Genomic DNA, 6221 nt, shown 5'->3' with positions numbered 1-6221 from the left:
ATATATATATATATATATATATAAATATATTTATATAATTTATATATAATATGTATATATATATATATATATATATATATATATATATATATATATATATATATATATATATATATATATATATATATATATATATTATGTAATATGTATATATATTATATATATATATAATTTATATTGTAAATATATTATATTATAATATAAATAAAATATATATATAATTTATATTATAAATATATATATATATATGTACATATATACACATATATAGGTGTATATATATATATGTGTGTATATATATATGTGTGTCTATATGTATATATATATATATATATATATATATATATATATATATATATATATATATATATATATATATATATATATATATATATATATATATATATATATATATAATTGTGTATATAATATATATATATATAATGTATATATATAATATATATATATATATATATATATATATATATATATATATATATAATATATAAATTAGTTTTTACTAATTTATAATTGCTCTGATCTTTAAGAACATTGAGCACTCTATTTGTAGAATACACTAACATAATTTATATATATATTATATATGTATATTATATACATATATAATATATATATATAAATTATGTTAGTGTATTCTACAAATAGAGTGCTCAATGTTCTTAAAGATCAGAGCAATTATAAATTAGTAAAAACTAATTTATATATAATATATATATATATATATATATATATTTATATATGTATATAAATATATATATATATATATATATATATATATATATATATATACATAAATATATACATAGGTATATATATACTATATATATCTATGTATATATTTATGTATATATATATATATATATATTTATATACATATATATATATATATATATATATATATATATATATATATATATATATATATATATATATATTATATATATATATATATATATGTTATATAGTGTATATATGTATACTATATTTAACTATATATATATACATATATATATATATATATATATATATATATATATATATATATATATATATATATATATATATATATATATGTTTATATGTATATGTTTATGTTTTTATATGTATGTATGTATGTATGCATGTATATCTGTACGTAAGCATATATATAAGTATATATGAATATTTGTTGATTTATTTTCAGATATAAATAAGATATCAGAGATAAATAAATCCAAAAATGATTAGTCTCCAAATTCTTGTTGAATTTTGACTTTGAAAACTCAGTGCAATTCTTGACAATTAACATAGAAATTTTGTATAAATTGGATTGACCAATGTAGAGCTATTATAAAGCTATTACTTGATTTTATTGGTAAGCAATTTTTTTAAATTACCTTTTTTGTTGCATGTTAGCTATATAGAGTGGATAGGGTGCCTATTTGATGCAAAGGTTTTACCCTAAAACATAGAAACAAGGTTGGCAATTTTTTGCCCACCTCAAACACTTTCAGGTCGGCATTGCCGAATGCTGACCCTAATTCCTAGGGTTGCATATATATACATATATATACACACATATACACAGACACACACATATAAATGTACATGTGTATATATATATATATTTATATATATATATATGTATATATATATATATATATATATATATATATATATATATATATATATATATATATATATACATACAAATGCGATTTTACATGTGTGTGTTTCACCCCTCCCCCTCTCTTTCTTCCAAAGAAGGTGATTTTCAAGTGATAGTTGGTTGATCGCCCACAGATTTATAAAGAAAAAAAACACAATCCTGAAAGTTTTATATTGATGTGCTCCGCCATTCAATACTTATGATCAAATCAACCCTAGCTAAAATGGGGGAAATTTGATTACCTTGAGCTAATAGTAAATTTTTTAGATTTTTGATAAGCTGTAACTTTGTAAATAAATAAGGTGATAACCTGAAGTTTTGTAAAGTAATAGTTTTTCACCTGGATAAACTATTTTTAAGGTGGTTTTGACTGATTTTAAAAGTTTTTAAGTCGTAGTACCTCATAGTCGCTAAAAAAACGCAGTATTGGAACAAATTTTGGAAACTTCAAAGTGCAACAGTTCAATTTTTGGTTACCATTGTTTTGGGTAACCTCCTGTGTTAAAAATCAAAATAATGCATTTAAAGTTATTTTTAACACTTGTAGCAGCCTGGTAAAATATCACATTTTTTGAAAAATATCATAAATAAATAACTTTGCAGGCATAGAAAATAGCATTGACAGTTAAAATAAATTATAAAATTTATATTGTGTTGATTCTTTACAAAGGCAATCACAAAAAAGTTAAAGACCTATACTCTATCCTATGACATGATTGTAGCCCTATGACTTGTATACTTTTAACTTTCCCCTGATCGAAGATAATCAGTTTTCCCATAAATAATGTCTTAGTTAAATTTATTTGAAATGATTTTGGAATATGTATTTAATTTTATGCATATAATATAATCGTAATGATATTATATGAATAAAAATACATTATGTATTTACATTCAGAAGAATATATAGATTCATAATTATATATAAGCGTATATTTGTGTAATGTTATAATATATTCATAATATAATTTTAAAACTTCTCTCTTTGTGCTTTTACTTTAGCAAGTGTAGAAACGAGTTCGATCAGTTAAATGTTTCTAGCAATATCATGTTCATTTGACAGAGCAGCTAATCCAACAAGTCTTTCTTGCTGCATAGACATTCTCAAAAATGTTTTTATCAGTTTAAGTTAAGAGTAGCTTTGTTCACTGCTAGCCACAAAAACTGGAAGGGTCAAGAGAATTCTTAGAGCTATAACAGTGTTAGGGACACAATCTGTTAGATTTTTTAATATAAAAGTTAGTAAATCATGTTAGTTAGTAACATCTTGCAACTCATCTTGGAATTGATTTTAGTTCACTATGTAGATTAACTGTATCAATATCTTTGGAGTCTCCATGTTGCAAAGCTTTCTCAAGATTCAAGCAATGTTCCATAACTCCTTTGCTAGTTACACTCTAAACTGTGAACATCATAGTATAAACCGAACCGATTTTTTTTAAGCGATTGTATTGCTGTGTCAAGAATAGCAAAGTTTATTTGAATTTTTCTTTTGGATCTTGAATAGGTTCGTCGTCTCCTTTATATGTAAATTGTTTATTCTTTCTTCTAATACGGTTTGATTTGGGTTTAAAAGGTGCTGGTATCTCTAAACTAACTGAATTCAACTGCATCTACCAGTGTTTTCTTAAACTCCATTTCATTTCTGAAATTTATGAGAAACTATTTTGTTTTTTTGAAAATAATTTATGGCGCCATGCATATCTAATTATTTTGTCTGAAGTTGCTAACTAGTCATGTTGATCTCAAACAACATGTCATACCACAACCAGAGAAGCGACAAACTTAAAATTAGAAATGACGTTTGTGATAAACCATGCATCTACACATGTTGAAATACCAGATGCTTCTGTTGAATTTGTTTTAGCCACAATCTCTGTCAGAGCATCACCAAGTTGATAAGGTAGAGGTTTTAAACCATCAATTTGGCTTTCCCAACTTGTTTCACTCAATGGTTTAATAGATTAAACCATTGAGTAGAACAAAATTCATTAGAGATTAGAAACATGTAGAATACATGTAATATACTTATACAGGTTGCACCAGATCAAAGAAGGCTGTTGCTTATAAGAATCATTAAACAGCATCATTAACAGCCAAATTCAATGTATGTTCAAAGCAAGTAATAAACAATGCTTGGGGATCGATATTTAACATTTTTTAAAGGACACTCTTATTTTTTTCCTTATTATTTATGCCATCAAAATCTAAGAAATATTTCTTTAAAGATGCTGTTGCTGCAATGCCGTTTTCTGAATTTTAAATCACATCCACAAAGTGAATGATCATAGTCATTTGTTCTACATGACCAGCATCAGGTGTGCAATCTATAATCATTGAAATGTACTTAGTACTTGAGCAAATGCTAGAATTTTTTGTTTGATTGTGTTGGATAAATAATGAATCATAATATTTTGTATGTCTTTGCCTAGGTAATGTACATGTGTTTCATTATCTTTAATTTTTTGAAGATGCTCATCCACAAGTGGATGAGCATCTTCAAGCAAAGTTAGAAATTCCACAAATTTCAGAAAGTTTCCATTATCAGACGTGTTTAGTTACAAAAAGCAAGATTTTACATAGCAAGAAAGCTATTGGCATTTCAAGATTTCTGCCAAAACTGTTTTTTTTAACAAGACGTAAATGGTCGGCATTAATTATTTTATTGTGTCGCAGTCGCAGCTAAGCTCTTTCCATGACATGAAATTCTCTAGATGTTCACTGCTTTTCTCATGCCCTGATAGAATTGCAGACACATTTTTTCAATCAAGAGAACCATGAAAAGAAAAAGGATGTCACAGCTATTATGTCACTTGTAAACAGCTTGCAGGTTTTTTACTTTTTCAAATCTCTCAAATTTAGTTCAAAAGAGATTTGAAAAGATTTTGTGTTTTTTTTTTTTAATATATTTATTATCTAGCTAGTTTTTAGTGCTGCTCTAGGCGGCTGCCCTTTTGTTTTGTTTGCCTTGTTGTTAAACCAGCCCTGTGCATATTTTTTAAGATAAACATATTTTATTTAAAAAAATGCAAAAGTACATTATTTAGACAAACCGTTTGAAAAAATTTCTAAAGGTTTGTCTAAATAAAGTTTTTTTTAACAAAAAAAGTAAAAATTAGTTTGAGAAAGACAAAGTTATAACTATAAGTTATTGAGTTACTCTCATTAACTTATAGTTATTTGATTAAAAAAGCATTTTCAGTTTAAGAAAATCTTAAAATTAAATCCGAAAATTGAAAAATAAAAAATGGATACTTGCTAAAACTAAGGCTAAAAAAGCAACTTTGGAAGATATTGTTAAACAAACCAAAAATTGTTGAAACTAATGAATCTGAAAAGCTCACAATGGCTATGTCCAAGAAAAAATACTTTGTTTCTGTGCATATAAATAATGTAAAAGTTTATAAACAAAAACACCTTATATTGGTTTTTTTAAAAGGAACTCTAGAGTTTAAGAAGTAAACACAAAGTTGGACTCTTAACTGGTTGTCAGAAAGTTTTTTCTGTATTTTGTTGACAAAAAGTAAAAATTAAAATGCAAGACCGGAATTTTTTTATTACTTGATAGACTGCCTGCTCCAACCCTCCTCAGTCGATGTAGCAGCACTCCCTTGCGAGTCAGGCTATGAGATAGTTGATGTAGCAGCACACCGCACATGATTTACAGTAAAAAAAATTAAAACATTTTGTTAAAAAAAATTAAAATAAAAACATTTTTTTAAAAAACGGTTAATTTGTAATTAAATTAATGGTTTTAACTTTCTGACAACGCCGAAATGTTGGATGAAAGTCAAAAGTAATTAAAAGTGATGTATTGGTTGGCATAGGAATCAATTTTACTCCCAAATGCAACAGTTTATAGAACTCTCTCTCTCTCTCTCTCTCTCTCTCTCTCTCTCTCTATATATATATATATATATATATATATATATTTTTAATTTTTTTATTTAACACTGTGTTTCATCAATAAAGACTCATCAGAAATGAGGGATCAAATTAATAAAACTTCAATTTATACCAAAAATTAAATTACAGGAAGTCGCAAATGTCTTAACTACTGTAAATTTTCACACATTTGTGGAATTTGCTGACACTATTATAAAAAGAATTCTTTAGAAATGATTACTTAAGCTTTTTTTTTAAAAAATATTCTTTAAAAGGGGGATTTAATGTAACTATTATTTGAGCTCATTTATTTTTATAGTTTTTTAGGAGAAACTTATTTTCGTGCCTACATTTAGAAATAATTTTTTGTTTAATAAGCATTCTTGGTTTGCATGTGTAATTATTTCAAATTTTTCTTGTAGGCATAGTATGCATTTTGTGGAAACAATGTTATATGCAGGCACTGTTTAAGGATGGACCAATTTAGTATAAAATCATGAATATTTTTACCTTTTTATTCCCATATATATTTTGACAGCATGGTGTCTTTCGAATACTTTTAACTTTTAAAAGATTGCTTATGATTGGCTAAACGTTTTTTCCATTCACCCTCTGTTATGCCAATATATTGTTTATCAAGTACTTTCTTAGAGGAAACAACACATTT

General features: G+C 25.0%; 1 protein-coding gene across 2 annotated transcripts in view; it reads left to right on the top strand.

Annotated features, from left to right (window-relative positions):
• Positions 1-1202: 1202 nt before the first annotated feature.
• Positions 1203-6221, top strand: part of LOC136085788 (uncharacterized) — a 28316-nt gene continuing 23297 nt past the window's right edge. The window contains exon 1 of one of the 2 annotated variants that reach the window (XM_065807249.1): positions 1203-1375. The gene's annotated coding sequence lies outside the window, so the exon portion shown is untranslated. The remainder of the gene's footprint in view (positions 1376-6221) is intronic. The other variant, XR_010641177.1, reaches the window with a different exon arrangement.

The sequence above is a fragment of the Hydra vulgaris genome, chromosome 10, assembly GCF_038396675.1.
Source record: "Hydra vulgaris chromosome 10, alternate assembly HydraT2T_AEP".
Classification (NCBI taxonomy): Eukaryota; Metazoa; Cnidaria; class Hydrozoa; order Anthoathecata; family Hydridae; genus Hydra; species Hydra vulgaris.
Note: the sequence above shows the minus strand (reverse complement) of the source record. Positions and strands in the feature narration are given on the sequence as shown.